This window comes from Leuresthes tenuis, unplaced genomic scaffold, assembly GCF_036924035.1.
Source record: "Leuresthes tenuis unplaced genomic scaffold, fLeuTen1.0.hap1 SCAF_11, whole genome shotgun sequence".
Lineage (NCBI taxonomy): Eukaryota > Metazoa > Chordata > Actinopteri > Atheriniformes > Atherinopsidae > Leuresthes > Leuresthes tenuis.
This window is the reverse complement of record NW_027325365.1, coordinates 14,120,800-14,144,194: the sequence shown is the minus strand read 5'-3', so window position 1 is coordinate 14,144,194 and position 23,395 is coordinate 14,120,800. Positions and strand designations below refer to the sequence as shown.

General features: G+C 39.5%; 1 protein-coding gene across 1 annotated transcript in view; it reads left to right on the top strand.

Annotated features, from left to right (window-relative positions):
* mid2 (midline 2) overlaps window positions 1-23,395 on the top strand; it is a 135,505-nt gene continuing 112,110 nt past the window's right edge. The window contains exon 1 of the mRNA XM_072395613.1: window positions 1-346. The gene's annotated coding sequence lies outside the window, so the exon portion shown is untranslated. The remainder of the gene's footprint in view (window positions 347-23,395) is intronic.

Sequence of the window (23,395 nt, the reverse complement as noted above, 5' to 3'; positions counted from 1 at the left end):
AGCTATTCCAGTCCCCAGTGGCTTGGTCACGTGTCCTTGGGGAGTGTTTGGTTTGGAGACCACGTCAGGAAGGAGAGGGAGCGCACCGTTGCGCACAGCCGAGTTGGGAAGCAACATCATTAAGAAGCGTTGATGGTCCAGTGGCGGATCAGGCAGATCAGTTGTGTCTCGGGGCGCTGTCATTACATATTGTTGTTATTGCTACTCTTGACACTCTGTGTGTGACCCAGAAGTCTCTGTCTCGTTAAAACTTCTCCGCTTACGAACTGTGATCTTCAAACCGAGCGCCTCGTCCCTGCCAGTTCCCGCTACAAATCGACATCCAGAGCTGTCACGGCGAACCAAGGTAGGCTGCTTCTTTTCTCAGCTTTTTTTTTTTTTTTAGTGGAGGAGCAAAAGAGTAACGTGCTCCGGACGATACAAGCTGGCTTATTTATCAGTTAGTTTGTGCGAGGCAACGATGTGCACGGGTACATATTGGCCTTTCTCATGTTTTATGTGCATGAGCAGCTTTTGATCGAAAAACGTGCTTCATGAAAACAATGAGTGTGTGCGTAAGAGCAAACGTGCTCTGGCAGATGTCTCATGTGTTGTGTCAGTTTTACATCTGGGACATAATTAGTCATTAATGTTTATGTCAAGGGATTTAGAAATGAGCTTTTGGAAGTGTTGGAGTGTTTTGAAACTACTTCTGTACTTTACCTTGAAATCTGTTAATGTTGATTCCGCCTAATGAGAAACTGGATAGTTTTGTGATTCTTTAAGAATGTTTTTGGTGCTCTGCAGTCATCATTTACTTCAGTGTATGGTAAAGTTGGAACTAAGGGAATCACCTGAGCTGACTTCCAGCCTGGACCCTGATGTCAGCCAGAGCAACAGACATACTGTAGAAATGCACTTTATTCATCCACTGAGCAGTCAATAATGTCAGAGTTGGATGAATATTGCATTTATATTTGTATGCAAACAATATAGATGTTATCATAGTACAATAGAAAAGATGACCCAGTGTGATCATCACAGAGTCACTAATAAATACAACACAAATCCTACGCACTTCTGATGGGTATATTTCCTCCTTTTGGCTCTTGCAATTAGTATGATTATTGTGGGGGGCAGTGCTGCTGCTGCTGTTGCTGCTGGTGATAGTGGAGGAGAAAGGGCTCTGGGTTTGGCCTCAAAAAGGCAGAGTGTAAAATGTCAGTGAGGCATCAATTATGCAGGAGACCAAAACAATGCTGGGCAGGGAAGTAGTGTCCAATGTCAGAGAGTGTTGTTTGTCTTTTTTTCAAACAGTTGGTCAACAAATTATTTGTTTGACTGAAATAACTAATAATGAATATAGTAACACAATCAAACACTTGTGCCTGTACAGTACATGATCGGAGCATGAGACTCTGGCTGATTCCTTTTGATCAATTGCAGAAAATAACACCATCTCATAAAAAGAAGCAATAAAAAAGGAAGATTTACTCCTCACGTCTCTTGATCTCCTGTTAATGCATGATCAGAGTGGTTAATGAGACAGGTCTCAGCGCATGGTGCCCGACACTCTCGGAGACAGCTCTGCTCGTTGGGTGAATAAAGCTGACACCCTCATTCATCATGCATCTACAGGGTGCTGCCTGCTTTCTCAGTCTATCCATCCCTGCGTGTCTGTCTCTTACACACTCTCACGTTGCGCCCTCAGAGGATAATTATTAAGACATTATATCGATGACAAGAGCAGTGCCTTTTTCTGCAGGAATGTCAGGGTGTCAGTGTGTATGTGCTGGGATGATTATAGTTCTGACAGAGGACTGGCATTCTGTGAGGATGCTGCTGCAGTTGCAATGATTTCCAAGAATTGTAGAGTGGTGCACCTGTGTGACTCTGTATGTCCTTTCTATGGCAGAAGGTACAACTCCCCGTTCCAGCAAATAAAAAAACTTAAAAAAAAAGACTTTTTGTCTGTTTGCTGATTTATTTAGTTTTTTCAGAAAGACACAAAAGAACCAAGAACTTTTGAGAAATTTGAAGATTGGTGGTAACACATATGTACAGTAAGTGCTCATTTTTAGGCTGCTTTTTTTTTACCCATTTATTTCTTATCAAATTTGAGCTAATCAGAGAGAGCATTTGTTATGCTCATGTGACTTGTTAGAGCTTAAAGTGTTTTAATGAAACTATTAGTACTGGTAGGATTGTGCCCCATTATTTTTCCCAGAGTTTTAGGTTATATTAATTCTACTAATAAGAGATTTAGGATGATATTGTCCCTGTTATCTGCATCAGCTGATAAAGGCTTCGGAATGGAATATCAGCATATTAGATATCAGCTAAATTGAATTTTCATAGTTTCGAGTTTTTAAGAAATATATTTTTGTGTAAATATGTTAAATACACATAATGATGTAAACTGAAGGTTATAAAGAGTAAAGAAGCACCTTTGAAAAGCAGTGTATTTGGTCTGCGTCTGCCAGTGGGCCATCATGATGGGCACAGTTTTAGTTTTAGGTATTTGGAAAGACTTGCAGTGCGTTGGAAAAAACGTGCTTTACTGGTATCAGTATTGGCAGTTGGCCTGAGTTAGAAAATATGAACATATTGGGTATCAATATAAAATCCAATATTGTACATTCCCACTTTTAATCTTACCATCTTTTTTGCGACCCGCTCTCCTGGTGTGCGTTAATGGAACCTGTGCTGAAAATCCACCTTCGAATATGATTGTGATTGTGCGTGGACAACCCCCTGCTGCCATTAACACCATGCATTTAGTTGCAAAGCAAATGCACAGCGACGCAGTGGGCACATCTTAGTTTTTCAAATTAAAAAGGAGAGCTCAATTACTTGGACATAATTTGTTGACTTTGTAGCAAAAAGGTGGCAGTGAAAGGCCTCAATACCGTTCATTGAAAAAAAGAACAAGATAAGTACTTAATCCACAAGGGTGAGGCTAAATCAACTAAAATGAATTACTGTAAGTCATTCATCACAATTAGTCAAAATATTATGATTATGACAGCCCTAGTTATGCACATATTGCAAATCCCTCTCCTGGTATGCCATATAGGGCACCGCTGTGTCGTATCAAAATGTTAGCAATCTAAAATGAAAAATAAAATAGTTAACTTTACAGTAAAATTGCAATGTAGTTGTCAGTTCTTGTATGTTCTACCGTATTTAAATTGATGCAGAATGATTTACTGTCTGATGACATCATGGACACACAGTAACTCATTGTAGTTAATCTTTGACCAATATTACTCACATTATTTGTATTCTCTGTACATGTCATTTACATCTTCATAGATCATTTAGAAGGAATGAACACCTGACACGATAACGTTTTAATTCAGGGGTTTTGTTCAGCTGAAGTCAAGTTTAAGTGACTTATTTCTTCAAGAGTCAAACACATGTACTGGAAGAACATGCAACAACCTCGAACCCCAGTCCCAAAATGAACAACAGATAGGCACTGGATTCTGACGAATTATCATGTATATTCTTGTTTCCAGTCTGACCAGCAGTCGTTTGGTTAACTCCAACCTGCTATTAAAATGGAAAATCATTGTACAACTTGGTGTATGGCGGCCTCATTGGTTCTGGTTATGTATATTAACAAGGACAGTATAAACTTTGCTCATCAGATGAAGCTGAAATTAGAAATCCTCCAGCCAGATGTGAAACCAGATGGGCATGAAAAGTTAATCACCTTTGAATTGGGTCATGCTCCACCTCTATTAAAAACGCCTTGAAAAAATCCATCCATAACCCTTTTTTGGGTTATTTGGCTAACAAACAAACACACAAGCAAACCAAACCAACAACAGATCTGTCATGAAGGAGGTTGCAACAGCTTTAACAGGGTATTTGGCAGGTGAAATCATCGCTTTGAAAAAGTTGCTTAAATTGGTTCAAGTTACTAGAGGAACTAGACAAAAGTCAGGGTTCTCTTCAAAATCTTAATTTTTACCTTTTGTTTTACTTGTGAAAATTTGTAATTGCACACAATGAAGCTTTTCAAACATGCCTCCTCTTATCATGTTGCACTTCATCATCCATCTCTTAGATCAGATTATGTCATCACACTAGAATATACATTTTCCCTGTAACTTTGTGATTGCTATCGCTTTTTTCTTTTATCAGAGATAGGATTTAATTAAATTCATTGCATCAGGGGGTCATGGGTTTCTCCTTAATCTTTCGTGTGATCTGTTGATGCGCGCCGCTTCCTCTCGCCCGGTTCTCGGCGTGCTTAATAAACACGAGCCAAAATGAGTGCACGGAAAACTAAATTTAGTGTCTGTTATCAACCTGATCACAATGGAATAAAAGGTGATTTCCACAGTCTTCTTACAAGTGCTGTGATTGCTTGTTTGCTTTTCAAACCTGCTCGCATCTGTGAACCCCTCCGTGTGTGTGTGTGTGTGGATGCGTGTGTGTGTGTGGATGCGTGTCTGTGGTTACTTTTCTTATCCAAAACATTGGCGGTGCAACAGGTTAACCTTGGGTAGGTAGGACACTACAGACACTGACCAGCACCACATTGTCTGTGCAACACAAATCACGGCCTCCAGATGACATCGCAATAGTTCCTCACACCTCTCATCAGGGGTTTAATATTCAATTAGGAGGGTCCTCTAGTGCAATCTGCTTTGGATGGCTTGTGAAAAATCCCCACTGATTGATGAGTGGGCATCTTAGCTAAATAAGCTCACAGTTTGCCCCTGAGGGAGGAAGAAACGAGGCAGATGGCGTGTGGGGGTGTTTTTAATGACGTGGCAGGAGTTTCTTGTAGTTTTGCCTTCTTCGTGGGTATCTGCAGAAACAGGAGAACGTCAGAGAGACAGTGTTCAGTCACACCAAGTTTAAAGTGAAATTGGAGGTTAAAAGGTGCTCTTTCAAAATGCGTACAGAAGTGCACGAAGAGAGTGTCATTGCACTGCCTTTTGGTTAATAACTATGACAGCCTGTCAAACCGTCATATCCAGCAGAGTCATAAGAAGCGTAGGTCTCACAGCGTGGTGCTGACAGACAGCAAGAGGCGGAGACTGTGACAGGCAGTTCAGCATTTGCATGGGCACAGTGTTGCAAGAGCAGCTTCTTCTCTGTCATCTCATGGAAGATAAGAGTCTTCAGCAGTCAGGTACTTAGACCTTGGTGGTGGGCTGTTTTCTTGGCTGAAAGCTGGACCAAACTGCCAGTCAGATTAGCATTATGAACCTGTGGTGGGGGTGCAATCCCGTCCACAGGGGGCAGCCGTTTGAAACATCTTAAATCCCCACCACTGAGCATCCATACACACACACACACACACACACACCCCGACACGTACAGCCCCCACCAAAGAATGAAGAGGCAAGATCAAGCCAACTCATGGGAGGCTCTTTTCAGATAAATCCTTCCTTTGGGAGACTGCTGCGTCCTCCATAACCTTCATGCGCACACACTTTCTCTCAAACCCACATATGCGCGTACACATCTTTTCTGCTCTGTTAAATGGGAGCAGCAAAAACACAGAGGCATTGTTGGGTATCCAGTCACACGGGTCACTGATTCTAGTTGTAAAGGGTACATACTGCCTTTATACACTACAGCTATAGAAATATGGGCTGCACAGGCATAACTACCATATACGGACCTAATGCAACTGTATCAGACCATGTGGTAAATAAGGGCCTGAACGGATGCATCTGCAGTCGTACAACCATCAAGTTTATTTCAGTCATTTCCCTTATGATCATTCTTCAACTGTAATCAAGTGTAGTATTCATGCTCTACATACCAACAGGAGTTTGAGAACGTACAAATTAATCTGTGAGCCAACCTTTCTGCTCCATGTGGCACATCTACTCTACATTTATCAAAAAGAAAAAAAAAAACTAAATACATAGTTATGTAACACTTTGCCATATACAAGCATGGAGTTTGTGAGCTCAAACACACATGTTGTTTAAATGAGGATTATCGAGTGATTTAAAAAAAAAAATGAGATGAGATGGGGGTATCTAAAGTAGGGAAAAGCCTGTAATTGCACGGCAACATTCCCTCAGCAGACAACAAATACAAGCTGACAAATGATGGAGTGCAAATGCAAAAGTGCGTTTCAGTAGTTGAAAAAGAGGCAAATAGAGAAGGCCAAGCGAGGCCCTCCCAGCTGAATATAAAGGATTAGATAGATGACTTTTCACAGCAGGAAGCCAAGAGAGTGACGTAAGCAGAACTTTGTTTTTTGTTTATTTTTGCTGTGCTTCCTGTATTTGAGGCTGTGTTCTGCCGAAGTAACCTTATGGTGATGCAAAATTGTAGAACTGAGCACTAGGCCACTGTTTGCTATTATATTTTAATCAGGGTTTATGATGATGAAAGGCATCGCATTGGACAAGAGATGAGAGGAAGGCAGATCATAAACTCAGTGCATTGTGATAGTTAAGGCTCTATATTTTATTGTTATATTATTCCAATGGGGGGCTATTAAATTTTATTTATTACTGAGATTACAGTATTGAACTGTTTTCTCACTTAACCTCAGTTACAGATTGTATTATCTTGATTAGACTTTTGTTTTGTCTCATATAAAATAAATTTTCTCTCAAGGGATTTCACAGAAATGCAACATTTTCATCTTTGGGAAAGTGCCTGAACAGAGACTGAAACCATTGCTTGACAACCTACACACATTCCCAAAATGAATGGCAGTCTTCAATACTAAGCAATTAAGAATATCTTGGGTAATAATAATAGTTCCAGTGCTGGCAGACCAGTTGATCAATTTCCATCGATCTGCTTTCATTGATCAGCTGATGCAGAGATGTATTTCAGCGACTGTAGCAAGTTGCAGAAGAATAGAGCGTTACTTCTCCGCGGTCAGAAAGGAGCCGAAGTCGATGCAGCGAGCATTCTGCTTCTGTCATTCTTGTAAAACCAGAATTTATCAGGATTTATTTATGTCGTACACTTTGGTGGTTTAAAGATGCTACCTTTTCCCTAGAATCACAACTCTCTCTTATTCTGAGAGAGACGTGTTACGAGGATCAAATCCATGTGAGCGGTAATGAAATTAATCCATTTCAAGGAAATCTGACATTTAATTAACATGGTCAATACCAATGACTTGCTAGAATTTAATTTCTGACCTAGAAAAAGGGAAGAATTGTATTTCTTTAATTTTACATTTCTTCATTATTTTTTTAATTATGTTTTTCTTTTTTACTCAGCAATCTCTGTAATTTCTAGTGGACATAAAAATGTAATTTTTGTTTGGCCTCAGACAGCTGCTTATATCCATATAATGGGAATAAGCGGGGCATAGACAACAGCCTCTAAATAAGGCATTATCTGTCTTTATTTCACCAATACTTTAAGACGAATGAATGAATGAGTGAACGCGTACTATTGCACTGTGAGCTCATAGCTGCCATGTTGTTGTTATCCGGGGCTATCGGGGGCTTATCTGGGCTTTCTACACACAAGTCTAGTGGGATGACCTCATCGACGCATGCTGCTGCAGCAGGGAGGGAGAATCTCTTATTTGCTCTTAATATAACTCAACATTTATCCATGCTTGATAACTTAATATTAAAGTTTGTCAGCTTGTTTTCAGGTCATTCATCAAATTTGTTGTGTAATTGTAATAGCAGTCATAGTTAGTACGCCTGTCATGTATTATTGTTGCTGTGTGAGCGCTGGTGGCATGAGAGCTGAGCTTCAGCTCGACTAAATACTACCTTCATGGCTGTCAGTGACAGTTTGTTGACATCAGCCAGATATTTGGCCAAACAGAGCGACTTGACAGTTAGGAGCCTATTAAACAAGGTTGAATCTTCACTCCTCTGTGAAATGCTAGAACTTCATCTCATTTATAAAGATAAAACCACAGTCCTAGATAAGTGTTCAAATGTCTACTTTTGGTCTGTTAGCCAAAAGTCAAACAGCCACCTGGAGGCCAAACGCAGTGCAGCATGAAGGATCATGTTGAGAGCCCTTTACTTTGTGCTTGAGTGCCTCAGGTCCATTCATTTGTACTGTTTTTATCATGGAACCCTCTTTTGCCTCCTTGTCCAGCTTCTCTGAGTTAGGGATTTTACACAAAGTTACTATAGGGCAGTATCTCTATATTGCAACACAATTCTTATTATAATTCTCATTCCTTTTGTAGATAAATGCATTTTTAGAAAACGATGTTGGTGTCTACTCTGTATACTGTATATAAATTGAATGAAACTCAGTTTCCCCTTCCTGAGAAACAGCAGGGTTTTTCTTCTGTAGCCGTACGATGAAGTACTTTTTTAGAATGTGATTTTATATGACATTTGTCTTCTGATAAAATGCTTTTTTGAACAAAGCTCTAATATTAAAAAGATGGATAAAGTTTAATACAATTTTTGCACCTTGTTTGTCTGGAGTGCAAGCTGACTCTGTACAAATATCACCACTAATACCATACCTAATGTCATTCTGCAGCATCTGAAGGTATGTGAAAGGCTGCTCAAGTGCTTGTCTTTCTTTGTTATTTAGTAGCAGTTTTAATTATGGTAATAGCAGATAATCAGCCTCATTAATGTCATTCTGTTGAGAGTGGAAAGGACAGAGTAGGTTTAGTTGGAACTGAATCAAAGAAGACGACGACCCCTGGTCTTTCACTGTCACCACTTGTTTCTTAGAAACATTGTCAGGGATGTGGGGTGGGTAGGATCTGCATCTTAACTCACTATGATATATGAACCACTGTCTTTCTAACATCTGCTGCCAAAATTAAATGTATGGTTTTCCACATGTAAGCACATTTAAATTTACTCTCTTCCCTCTCTGCTTCCATCTTCCTCCGCCAAGCCTTTTCTTTCATTTTCTATCATTGTGAAGCTCTCATTTCGATTTATATGACACAAACACACACACGGGCGCGCGCACTCATCCCACAAACATGATCCAAATCTTCCCTTTGTAGTTTCTAATCATCTCCCTCACATTCCCTATGCATTCTCCATTCTGTGCTGCCAATTTCCAGCCAGATTATCTGTTTCATGTCCTCTGCTGTGCTGATAGGAATGTTAATTATTAGGTTTGTAAAGAGAAGAAACCATTTGTCACAAGCATATGGCGTCAAATGAGAAGGTCGCGCACCTTTTTTCTCAGTGACCCCTACTAATTTTGTAAAGCTCATCATCAACCCGTTCAGCTGGCAGAGGAGCCTGATGGTCAGTCTCATTAAGATGACGCTCCTCTTAATCTCCAAAGATGGAGATTAATCAACCCGTCTTGTAACTTTACACTGATGAGTAATGACCTGTGTGCAATGAAGTCGGTGACAAATTTGGCTGTTACGTGCCACATCTCTCTGCTGTCTACATAACATGTAATCAGATAATTATAGTTACATAAACGTGTTAACAGGGACATTCCACATTCGCCACTTTGTAATTTTACTCCCACATTTTGAGATATAAATCCACTTAGCTAGTTAAGTTAGCTCATAAACGTCAGAAATCAGTGAATTGTCTTTACAAGTCAAAGCACAGACAGCTCTTTTGTTAATGAGAGCTGCATGTTAATGAGACGTTGCCTAACTTAGACATTGTATAAGGAGTGATTTGGTATGGTTTGACTTGCTGGAAAAAAAAACCCTTTGAACTTAAAATACAGAGTAAAATGTGATGTTTTTTCACATTTCCTGGTTAAAACTGAGCGTGCTGAAGGATTTAATACTGAGCTGCAGGAACAAATGAGATACAATAACTCCACAAAAGTAAAGCTCCACTAATCAGCTTATCGATTTATTTATTTTTTTTCTTCAAGTGATCCCTTCGCCATAAAGGTTTGATAAAGAATAAGTGTTCTAAGAGTTGCAAAGTTATGTCCCAGAATACTTGACCAAAACAAACCTTGAAGCTATGAAAAATGTGCTCGACTCTCTATCTGTCACTGAAGACTGGTCAGCTGTGATCATGCGCTAAGGTCAGATCTGGACGCTGATCTTGAAACTCCTCTCAGATGTTGGAAAGGCTCCAGCATTCTTTCTGTCCTCCCACCACCGCTGGGTTTCTCACAGAGTAAATAAAGATTTACTGTTGCATCGTGGCATTTTCAAATCCCATGCTTGAATTCCTCAGCTGACAAGAGGGGAAGCCAGACCTCAGAAAACCTCAACAAAGACAAACTCACATAAACCGTGCAGCCTAAGCATCCTGGGAAAAGGCCGGCAGCCTCACCCGCCAGCATTCTGCAGCTGTGTTGAGGATGTGATCTAAGATTTAAGAAAAATAAATAAATAAGAAAACTGCTTTCATTCTGCAAGTTTATTTGCGGGTTTGGTTATCTGTAAAACTCCATGAACCACTTTGAATGTGGGTGTTGTCTGTCTGTCACATGTACTGAGATATGAAACTATGGCGATGACGATTGTGTTCGAATGGGTTGAGATAATGAAGCAGGGCCTTTATGTTGAAATTTTTATCACAGCACTACTGCTGGTGTGACTACATTATCTCACCCCGTACATATTCACTTTTGAATAGACGGACCCAAGTGGATTGGTTAAAGGCTATTTTCTTTGTGATATTCTTTGATATCCTAACAGATTTCAAAACATTCTCGTTCGTCTCGTCTCCTCCAGGCATTGTGGGAAAAAATGGTTCTTTGCTCAACTTAAACAATTTAAATTTTTCTTTTTTTTTTTGGAAGATGCTGGTTAAACTGGATAAAAATAGATCTAGAACTGGGACTTTAGCTGATAGATCTATTTAACTTACTTATACTTATTAGTTTTTATAGAATATATCTAATTTTTTCATTAATAATTGAATTGATAACAACCCAAATTTCCTTACAGACACTAGTCTTCCCTGACGATTCTCAAAGGCAATCCAAGGTTTTTGTGTGACATTTGTTGTTTAGTGGCAGGTGGAAAAAAGAACCACCGCACAACAAATTATCCACGAGGCATGAACACACAATCAGAAATATTTACACATGTATCTACAGAATAGAATTATGCTTGCATCACCTTACTGTATTGACTTTAGATTTATTAAATGATCTGTTTTGTTGGTTGAAATAATAACTTCTTGAATAAAAATGTATTTCAGTTGTGTGGAAATTTGTTTAATGATTCTTCAAGCTATTTTTTTTGTTGAGTGCAACAAACCTTAGAAAACACATCAATACAGTTCCATTGATTTGAATGAATTAGTCTCAGGTTTAGACGTGTAAATTGCTGCTGTGCTATGCTCTTGACCTTGAAAAGAAAGCAGTTTCCTGCAGCATTCAAAGAATTGAAAACAAGTTATTGTGGTAATGATTATAGCGGCCACCATCATCTGTCATTCATTCGCTCCTCCTCCAAGCATTGTCGAAGTTGTACAGCAGATTTAAACAGAGCAGCATTGAAAAGTGATTCCACTCATTTTGTATCAAGTCCTCAGACAGGTAATTGTCAGGATGACTGTGGTTGAAAGAGAAGTGGATAGAATAAGTGGCCTGAACTTTTCTATTTTCCCCAATAGATCTTGAGTGTGCTTCCAAATGGAGCCTGGCATATATAGCATCCGGGCCACTTCTGTCTCATAATTAGATCTTTGCTGCTTTGCATGTACGCCAGGGTCCACAGGCAGTTTGATCTCTCTGGTGCTGCATTTGTCACAGAAAAATGAGGCCTCTCCTGGTGAAACTGTGGCTTCAGCAGCATGTTCCAAGTCTTGTTCCACAGATCATACCGTTTAGTTTGACTACTTTTTTAAAAATCTTACTTCACCATTACAAGATGCAAATCAACCTGGACAAGCAGGCAGGATCAGTGCCTCAACAGATTTCATTGACTCAGTATCAATCAAGCAAATCTTGGAATTCATACAATCTTATTGGTGGTTTGCTTATGCCCATACAAACCCGCGTTGATGTTCTCTGAACTAGTGCCACGACAGGTAGGAGGAAGTAATTCCTGCCTTAGAACTATTCATTACTAATTTTCTAACCCTAATCAAGTGACGTTATTCTCTAAAGCCAACCATTAAGTGACGTATCATTGTAACGTTTTGTGTTTACGTGTAACTGAGGCAACCAGCAAAATGGCTATAAAAAGACTAATGTACTTTACACCCAACCGTGACCTTTTTCTTACCCTAATCAAGTAATAATAGTCAAAACTTAACCAGGAAGTGACAAAACTATTTTAGCAAAAGGGTTTTTGTGTTGGCCTTTCTGTGTTTGCATGTACTACCCGTGTATGCTTGGTTTCTCTCCAGGTACTCCGGCTTCCCCCCACTGTATGCATGTTAGGTTAATTGGTGACTCTTAACCCATTCATGCACGATGTCCACTTGAGTGGACAGAAATAAAAATATATATATTTTTTTATCATAATAAATGTTGTTTTTTTTTGTAAAAGTTGCACATAGGCCACTAAAGTGGACGTTAAAGCATCACGTTTTGTGTTTCTGTTCCTCAGATGCACAATGTCCATTCCATATGACATTTACATGGATTAAGCGGGTATAGAAGATGGATGGATGGGTTTTTGTGTTATTAACAAAATGTATGTTGGTCTTTATCTTATGTCACATAAAAGCCCACGGTTCAATGCACAGCACACGGCTAAAAAAGAAAGATAATAGAGGGAGAAGGAAAGAATGGGGGGGCTAAAAATAATTGGGAATTAATTATAAGCTGATCCTATGATGGACTGAGGACCTGCCCAGTGTTTACCCCGCCTCTCATCCTATAACACCTGGGATTGACTCGATCCCCAGTGGATCCTGGACAGGATAAAAGAAAATGAATGAATTAATGACTGAATTAGCAACCGTTTTTTTGTGCATGAATGTATGTGTCTGTGTGTGTGTGTGTGTGTGTGTGTGCGCGCGCATGTCTTTGTGTATGCCCTTGCCCCTGCTAAAGAGTATGTGTAGTTTTTAAAAATCACATTGTGCATTTCTTTGGAACAAATATTAAAAAGACTTCATTGTTAGTGTGAAATCATTGTCAAGTACTTATCAAGGTCAATCAACCCATACAAATACACAGATTTCCCTCCCAGTTCATGCTTCTCCTGTAATAGCTTGAAGTTATTCACATCCTCTCCCAGTGTATTAAATTTTGATGCAATGCTCAGATAATGTTTTCAAGGACTTCTTCACCAGCCTCCTCCTGGAGCATGTTTTTGCCTCGATTTGTGGCGGTGACAGTTCGAAACATCCTCTGCCGTGCTGAGATACAGATAGACCTGAATTAGGTTACTTTTACAGGGACCGGGGCCGATTCTTTTATCTCTCACAACTCGGCTGAGGTGTGCAAATAATTAATGACATTTGTGAAATCTCTTTCAAGATACTTTCTGGAACTGCACAAGACCACAGACAATCGAGACGTGGTGTCATTTCTCTCTCGTCATATAGATCTGCGACCTGTTTTGGGTTCTAACCCAATAAGAGTGAAAAGTATCAAGAGCTATGAATGAAAAAGTTGGTTAAAGGTGTTTCTACAAAGACGAGGCTGAGAAACAGTCAAAAATTGAAAGCATCAATGAAATGTCATTGAAGAAAACACAGATTATCTTGTTGGCTGAATCTGCGGTCCCACTCATTGAATTAAATAATCAGGCAAATGTTTTAGTTGATATAAGGGCCGGTTTATGTGTACAGTGACGTACATACATTCAGTAGATGGCGTCACGTTTTAGGTTTTGATTCATGTCTTGTCTCGTCATTTCCTGTTTTATTTTGAAATACTAACTGCCCCTCTCATTTCAGGTACCTTGCCCTTCCTCCTGTGTCAAGTGTCTGATTGTCTTCCCTGATTTTAAAGTGTTTCCACCTGTTCCCCGCGGCTCCTCATGTGTTCAAATAGTCTTGAAACCACGAGCCTGTAGTTGAGCGATCCTCCGACAGTGCTGTCATTTGTTGTAAGTTTTTCCATAGCCTTAGTTTAGCCTTGATAAGTTTTCATAGTCTGTTTTGTTCCTCCGTTTTTGGGAGTGATTTTGATTTTTTTTTAAATTTATCTTTTTAATTTTTTTCCATAGAAACTTCTGTTAGAGGAGTGTTGCGTAGACTTAAGCATTTAGGTTTCATAGTTCCTCCTCTTGTGGAGTGATTTTGTGTTTGAGTTTTAGTATATCCTGTTTGCCTCCGTTAAAGGAGAGTTTAGTGATAATTGTTAAAGTTTGATAGAGCCTCCCTTCTTGGAGCGATTTCTGGTCTTGAGTATTTTTGGTCAGGTGAGCGTCTTTTGTTTAAGTCTGCCTCATTGGGAGAGCGTGAAGGTTTATTTGTAATCTTTAATAGCCTGTTCTGTTTTCCTCCTGGAGTGGAGAGAGTTTTGTTTTGATAATTTTCACAGCTGCACCATCCTCATATATATAGTTATTGAGGTGAGTGCTTAGGATTTTCATAGCCCCTTGTTTTTTCTCTGTCTGGAGATCCTCAACTTGTTTATTCCAAATAAACCTTCTTTCCTTGAACTCGACCCTGCATCTGTGTCCTGCTGTCTGTGATGGATGCCCACTGGATACTTACAGGTGACATATTCAAGAAACTGAAGCTCTACAATAGCTCTTTAACGCTGTGTGGGACATCTTGTTTTGTACACTGTTCTCCTTGAAGAAAAGTATTACTGCAAATAAGCCCAAAGTTGCCCTGAGCGATCCCCATCATCCTTTGGTCAAATATTTCCGTCATGATGTGAGAAGTCTCTTCTCAAAGGACAGTCTCCATCCATAGAGCATAAGGGGTCATTGCTTGGTTTGATAAGTCTAAAAACTCCATGTTTCATGGTCAGTGAAGTTCAGTCACTGTATCTCAATCCAGCTGAGTTATTGGAACAAGAGGTTATCATGTCAACATGGATGATAAAAGCAACACCCACAGAAATGCTAGGGTTCCCAGCTGAATAGTATGTTGCAACGAGATAATCTTGTTTTCCTCACTAATGTGTGGCTGGAATGTTGTAGCAGATTGGTGCACATACATGTCCAAATACTGTTCTTTATTTTTTTTAAAATAAATTTAAAAAAATCCTGTAAAGAAATTAGAAGTTTAAAATGACCAAAGATAGCATCTGCAGCAACTATTTCATTAACTGAAAACAGTCGGCCATTTAACTCATTTAGATCCTGGAGTGTGTGATGAAGTGGAGTGGGGTACACACTGGAGATGGATACCGCCTGGGGGGGAAGAGGAGAGATTAAACAGATTGAGAAAGAAGACCAAGGACAACATTAATGGCAGGATGTGGGGAGGAGGGGGCAGTTTTCTACTCATTAGGTGCTCCGGTATTTCCAGTGTCCTTTGGTGAAATTACAGTGTACTAATAGAAAAGCAAACCTGCAACCTTTCTACTCTAAAGAAGAGGCCTGCTTCATAGTAGACTTTCTCCTGCCAACTGTAGCATTTTTTATTTGAACAGCAACAGCAGCTCCCGTTGCACTGCCATTCAATGCTGCAGTGAAACATCACACTTTCTGTGCTTCTGCTCTGTTAGGACTGTACCTGGTTTTGAGTTTTGAGATTTGAAACTTGGCTGTTTGGGCATAAAATACAGGTTTGTATACTTGTTTGTGAGGTGATGCAGACTCAGAGGAAACGCTCTGATGGGATGTATGCAATATGAGTCGAGGAAAACATTTCTGTCATATTAATATTTGACAGTAATTCATATATTTTTCATGGCATCCAGTATTTATAAAAACCTTTCTTCTGTCTCAGTTTTAATTGAGTGTACCAGTTTGCAATTATATTTGATTTTTGACACGTTTGACAAGCTAATTATATGTTTACAATATACACCTACAAAAGTCATATATTGTAGGTCATTTGCTCTGTTGTTGATTAACGGATACAGTCTACTTTTCTGCTTTGAGTGGTGCCATGAGACCTACAGCAGGTCAATTTACATATATGTATATGTCGTATGTGCAGCTACTGTGGAGGCGCCTCTTCGTTTTCTATCAGTTATAGTTCATAATATTTAAACTGTGTAATTATCAGTACGGCTGCACAGTGGATAATGGTTAGAACCGTCGCGTCACAGCGAGAGGGTTCCAACTTCGAATCCCGGCTGGGGTCTTTCTGTGTAGAGTTTGCATGTTTGCTCCATGTATGTTTGGGTACTCCGGCTTCCTCCCACCGCCCAAAAAAAATGCATGTGTGGTTAATTGGTGACTCTAGATTTACCCTAGGAGTGAGTGTGAGCATGGGTGGTTGTTTGTATCGAAGTGGCTCTGTGATGGACTGGCGACCTGTCCAGGGTGTACACCGCCTCTCGCCCAATGACGGCTGGGAAAGGCTCCATCCTCCCCGCAATCCTGAGTTGGATTAAGCGGGTGTAGAAAAAGGATGGATGGATTATCATTACCATTTAGAGATCATATCAGAAGACAAAATCACAGATTTAATGGGTTTATAATTGAGTTCATGATGTATTACATCGTTTTAGTTATATGATGTTAATTATTTAGCAGAATATGTTGCTCCGCTGCTGTCTAATGAGGTGGAACACTTATGGCGTTTTAAAAATCTTACCACTGCTCTCTGGCTCTTCTCTCCACTCGTTCCACAATCCTTTGATATCTAATTCCTCATTGTAGATACAGTTACAGTGATTTTTTTTTACATCACATTTGAATCAGTGGGGAATATGAATGACCACCATATGAAAACTTGAAAGGAAAGCGTTAAGCTCACTTTATTTTCTCTAAGGTTCATAATCAAAGTTTCAATCTCATTTGTGTTTGTGTTTTTCCAGGGGACACTAGATGGCACTGTGGATGTATATTAACCGAAAAACCTTATCGCCTCCCTCATCCAATCACTCATACACAAAAAGAAATGGATTTTGTTGTGTGATGCTCATGGGATAATTAGAAAACATTTTTGCATGTTCTGCAGCGAGCAGCTGGTTTTTTTTTTAACCATGTATCTGTGTGTTGTCATGTGACTGTGTGCACATGTTTTTTGTTTTGAATCTGGAACCTTTATTGCAAAACCTCAGATGCTCTGAACATGTAATGGCATAGCTATTTAGTCCTATAAAAACTCATCAGGTACCACCTCATGTGCGGTGGAACCGCTACACAATCAATAAATGTGCTAAGAGGAGCTGAGGTTGATGTCTGTTTATGTATTGTGCATCGGATTAGAATAAGGAAGGTTGTGGGAATGTTTGTGCGTGTGGGTTGGGGGGGTATCACATAAATTGCAGGGACACAAATCGGTGCACGTTTGTGTGTGTTTGTGAGTGCTCGCAATCCTTTTTAACTGAGTGTTCCTCAGCTCAGAGCTCTGCCTCATAAATGTGCATTTTGTGTCATGCACTTAATCTGTTCCATGTTTGGGATTAGCCTCCCCATCCACAGAGAAGATGATCTCTCCTTCTCCTCTCCACATCAAATCATATTTCCCCTCCATGTATTTCATTTGTCATTCTTCAGTTTTCCTCATCTTCTTTTGCATGGAAATGTGTTTATTCCTAATGCTCTCATCATTCACTTTCCCCCTCTCTGCCTCTGTTTTCCTTTTCCCTGCTGTCCCTCTTCTCATCTCTCCCATATGGCTTCCTTCAGTAATAATCAATGCAATCTAGTGAGCCCTGCTCTGGTGTAGCTGTGAGTATCCAAAATATAAATACACAGGAAAAAAGTTCAGAAGACTTAGAAATTTAATTAGATTTTTTTTTTTTAAGTGAAGGCTCATTCAGTAATTACTTAACAATAATAACAACTTAACATTGACACATGGTCAGCCTTGTACCAGCATTTTGATAGTATGCAAAATCTGCCAGCTACTTTTTGTTATCCATGTTTCAGTCAGTTCTCTTAAATAGGAACAATAACTTTTAACCGGAGATATCTTGAATTAATGAAGAATTCGCAATGTGCAATTATCTCATCCATTTAATTTTTTTTGGTTTGATTTTCACCCAAGACAGCATCATGTGACCTGAGATGATATTCTGGACTAACTGTCAGTACAGATTATAAGAAATGTTTTATCAGAACACACTTAGAGAAATTCACGTTTACATGGAATTCCAATGTAGCGTTAGACCTGCCATTGGGATACATTGTTATGTGAGCGCAACAGCTGTTGACCAGCATTAAGTGGACCACGTGGCTTTGTTTTATGTTAGAAGATGAAGGGGATTTTAAGTGCTTTGAGAATAAGACTGGTAGAAACTTACTTAAAGCAATATCTCACATTAAAGCATGGCAGACGTCCTCGGGCTAAAAGCATTATGTATTTGCCAAAGCAGTAGAAATTGGTTGGAATCGTTGAAGCAGTACGAGAAATTTTCTCCAGAGAATAGATAACAGAGAAAATTGCTAAATTTGTTAAGGTTGATCAGCCCCCTTTTCCTTGGTTGAAGATTTTGTTTCAACTCTCAACTGGCAATTTTTAGCTTTTCTACACTCTACAAACAAGCAGAAGAAGACTGTTTGCATATCTGTGCATTCAGCTTGTGACTTCCTCTCCAAACACTGGGAAAACAATTAAACAGTTGGTGAACAGATCTAAAACATCTTTCTCATGGTAATACTGAACATGGCCGTGTCTTGCATTTAACATCAAGAGCAGAATATCTGCAATTTTCAGACAGCAGGGCTCTAAGTATTTTTTTAAGGCCAGCTGGTTAGATAGTGCACCTCTTTAGTCCTGAATCAAATTTTACAGCTATTAGTTAGATTGCTGTGCAAGTTTACACACACATTTATGGTGCCCAAAGGATGAGGTCCTGCAGCTTTGTGGATTCCCGAGTGTAAACCATAGTGCGGCTTTGTAAAGCTGTCTCCATCAATCATTCATCATGCACTGACGTTACTCGCATTACTGGTATGATATGCGTTAAGTTACCGTGAAGAGCTGTCACTCTATACAATACACTTAGCGAATGAGTGAATGTTTTCACATGCAGCTTGGGGCAGTGTTTGTGATCAGTGTTTAACCTGAAATGCAGAGCAATCAGTAAAGTGCTATAGAGCTCTAGCATTTAAATGAAATGAAGGCCAATTGTCCTAATCTTCAGTCACATGACTACAGACTCAGGTCTAGGTCTAGTTTCTTACACACTTTGTAAAGTTGTTGGGATTCGACTCTTTGTGACCTTTTCTCAGACAGAACTAACAGATCAATCACAAGGAAAGCTCTATTAGCTTTAAACAAGCACGCTGTTCAACTCCAATGTTTATTCGCACTAATTAGAACACTTCATTGTCAAGAGAGTTGCCTGGCAGTGTGTGTATATATCTGTGCCTGGATGTGTGTGTGTGTGTGTGTGTGTGTGTACTGATAGAGCTCAGCAAGCCCACAACACAACAAGACCACTAGACCTGATACAACAAAACAAAGACGGCTTATCCACTCTGCAGAGGGAGGAAAATGACTGATTTTATATATATATGTAGTCAATGATAACTCACTCACTGTCAGTATTCTCAGCTTTACACTGAGTGTAGTGACAGATGCTTGATGGTTAAAGGACTTAAAGTGATGTTGCAGAGAAGACCGCTTCTAACAGCTGAACTCTTCAATGTGACTTAGCGTTAAGTTGCCAGCCGAGTGATATTCAAAGATGACAGAATTGGGGAAAGCCTTTGAGAAAATGTATGACATGACAGTTTAATCACTTCTAAAACCTAATAGCTGTGGAAAGCTTCTGTGAGGAAATCGCATAACCCCCCCCCCAAATGAATCAAAGCAAATAGTAGATGTGAGTGACTAAAACTGAAAAGCACCCAATGCTCAACAGAAAGAGTGGCTAAATTATTGTCACCATAGTCATAGTTTCCTGACTGCGATGGATATCCATATCCTGTCACTTCAGAGAGTGTCTTGGCATCAATTTAACAAGTTTCTGGAACCTCATTCTTCCAAAAAACTTTTTTTTTTTCCCTTCTTTTTCTTGATGACTTTAGTGGAGAGCACTTTATAACACATTGGTCCTTTTCACACTCAACTATCACTGGCAACGTTTACATGCACAGTCATGTTCTGATATTAGCCTCATTAAGACCTTACTCTGACTAAGACACTGCCACTTTAATAGCATTTTCTTGTCATCTTAGCTGGGATAAGGTTCTATTCGGCCAGGAGAAGATCCATTGGCACCGCCAAAAGGGGAACTGGTCCTTGCTGGAATTTGATTGGCCCCTGAAGTGCTCTGTCCACTCACTGGTGGCTTGACTCTTTACATTAGAGTAAAAGTAAAATAATTGTGGCGCATACAACAATTCCAAGTGAACTGGAAAGCAGTATGCATAGTGCGTTCCATTTGAACTACAGAGTTGTAGTAACATGTCACCTGTGTAGAGGTGACCAGGGGGGTTTTGCTTTAGTTAATTGTAGCCCCTGCAAGATGGTCCCATATTAGAACTTTCCATAACTTTGTTAAATAACAGTGTTGAAACACAAATGATAGTTTTAAAAATCACTGCATTGCTCACAAAGTACTGTGTTGCTTCACCTGACTCTGATTTAAAATTCACATAATAATTCGTCTGGCTTTGAGGGCAGATCAATAGTTTTTATCATGAACCAATCTCTCCCAAGTCTAGATTCTGAAGATCTAAGATTAGACTCTAATCACCCCGTCTTTGAGGTAGAGCGATGATGCATGTATTCATGGTCACAAGCTACTCTAGAGGATAGGAAAATGTATTTATGTCCTACTCGTCTCATTCAACTCACTGTTTTCTGTCTACATTCATATTCATAGGGTGTGTCATTTTAAGTTTTCAACTACGTACGAATTTTCTGTTGTGTTTCAATGTTTTCTCCAAGCGTGGACCGAGTGTTGTAGTCTTGGTCACATTTCCATAATCCCAGTTTCTCAGCACCTCAGAGGCACCGTTTATTTGACATCCTTCTATCCTCCTAAAAGGAGAGCTTTTACCTGAAGAAAGCCAAACCCATTTTCACCAGAAAGCACTTCATTTTCTCACTGCATTATGAGGATGGCAAGTGTAGCGGTGACAGATTAGTATCAATGGAGAATAATGGCTTCAAAATTGAAAATATGGCAGCCATGCATATTAAGACGTACACCACTCTGGGAACCAGCACCGTGGGAAAAAGGGGCTTTTTAGGAGAATAAATGAGAGCATGCTCTTAGGTTCTTTCATGTATTTTACACCCTAGACACAGTTCAGTTGGCCATTTTAAGTACTCAACTTTAAGTGGGCAAATGGTTTTTGTGCTATACTGCATGCATTGTTAGGCATACAAAACAGCACCCACTTAAAAGCAGCTGTGATTAAATCAAATATTTAATCCCTCTTCTGACAGATTTCAGTATTTCTCCGTGGCCCTGGTCTGCAGCACTGTTTATTTGTTTAGCTGCAGTTGGGGTGATTTGAAAATCTTTAAACTGTTCATTTGTGTGTTTGTCAGCAGGATTACGTCAAAAGCTTACGGACAGATTTGTATGAAAATGTTACCAGAGGAGGGGCTTGACCCAAAAGAAGTGATTATGAATTGATGTTGATCCTGACATGGATCCTAATCCAGGAATTTCTTATTCAGTTTTGTGGAGGGAGGAAGTCTTGAACTGCTCCTTTTGGCGGATGTGATGTAGAGAGGATTGTTTTAGTCTCTTTTCATGGTTCTAAACTTCTTTCTTTTCTTTTTCTTTTCTTTTCTTTTTTTTTTTAGTACCAAACCGCACGTTCACAAGATGCTCATGTAGATTGACTGAGTGTAACTCGGGTGTCGAACACGCTGCAGTTGTGATAATTGCTTTTTTTGAAAGATCCTTTTATACTGGATGTAAGATCTCGTGCTTGGAGTGTTTGGCTGCCCTCCTCAGGCTTCTATGAAGGACAGTCCATTTATTCATGTCTGTTCCCAGAGCCCAGCTCTCCAACCGTCCCTCAAAGGCCGTGTAACAAAGGGCATATTCTGTCACAGGAGAGTGGAGGGGGGAGAAAAAAAAAAGTGTGTTAGAGTGTGTGTAAGTAAGAGCACATTCAATTCAAAGTGTGGAGAATCTCTGTGCATGCATTTAGTTGAATGGCCCTTGTGTGAGTGCCCATTTTTATTTGTGTGTCTGTGTACGTCTGTCATATGTGACATTCCCTGACTCATGGGGAAATACCCACCAGATATTCTGCCATACTGTTCTCTGTAAAACTTTGTACTGCACAAAGGGCCCATTTCACGCTCGGCTCTTTAGAAGCTTAAACATCAAAAATGCGACTGGGTGGGTAGAGGTTTGCATCATGACTGATTGTGACCGCTTGGGGCTTTTTGTCCTTGGTTTGACTCTTGGGAACTAGGAACTGCTGTGACTTGAGAGTCTCATGTTTCTAGTTTCAGTCATATCATGGCATTAATTCCCAGATTATGAACACTTGGAATAAGTCTGAAGTCATTGCAGGTCATTTTGGTGTCAGTTTTGATTGTTAGGTGTCCCTAAGGGAAGATTTACTTTGCACCTTAGCCCTGACACCTCAACTGAAACTATTGCCAGTTTCTTTCCACCGGGCAGATACCCAGGCCACTTGGATTCAGCTAAAACCACCGTGTTGAAGCGTTGAAGCAATCCTATGAGCACCGACTTCACTGTACAGGAACCACACAATTACTCTATTGATAAATGTTGTATGTGAAAAGGTTGATAAGAACCTCCCGCATCTCGATGATTTCCATTCTTTTGAGATTATCAATGGAGAGGAAAGCCGGATACCAGCGTTGACTGAAGGCAACTCGAAAGCTTTCCCCTTTGTTCAAAGTTAACATCAAACGCTGTCTCTCAGCTTTTCAGCTCTACCCAAAGTTTATCTAATGCACAAATTCAAAAGTTTGACTATGTTTATAGTTGTTTTTATAGAAACTGCATCAGCTAGGAATGTGACATTTCTTAGCCTGTTTTTCTCAGGTATTTTACATTAGTGATTATGATGACATTCAAAGTAAACACAAGAAACTTGTGCTACAAAAGAAAATGGACCAGATTCAGTGAATAATCCCTATATAGACCGGTGAAATAGAAATACAAACACAAGCTATGTATTAAGGCAAAGCAAACTAATATTTTACAGGTGCACTCAAAATGTTGCAAAATGATTATCTGCAGCTTTTCTATAACATTTCTGTCTAATGAAACATTCATGGCTGTGCCCTCAGATTGCTTCATATCTTAATATAAAGAGAATGGAGGACTTTTCCATTTAGATAAAATCCTAATCTGCAGAACATTTAACATTAATTTGAATCTAATTCAATTTATATTTGTATCGTTGAAGTTCGCATAAGATTAATCCCTGAGCTCTTTACAGAAAAAGTAAAAAAAAAAATTAAATTTTTTTTTAAAAAAGCCCAGTACACAGTCCAATTATAGTCTAATTATTATCCATTTCAATCCCGTTATGATCCAGTTCAGTCCAGATGGATTCATAGAATGCCGGTTTGTAAGAAAGTATTGTAAC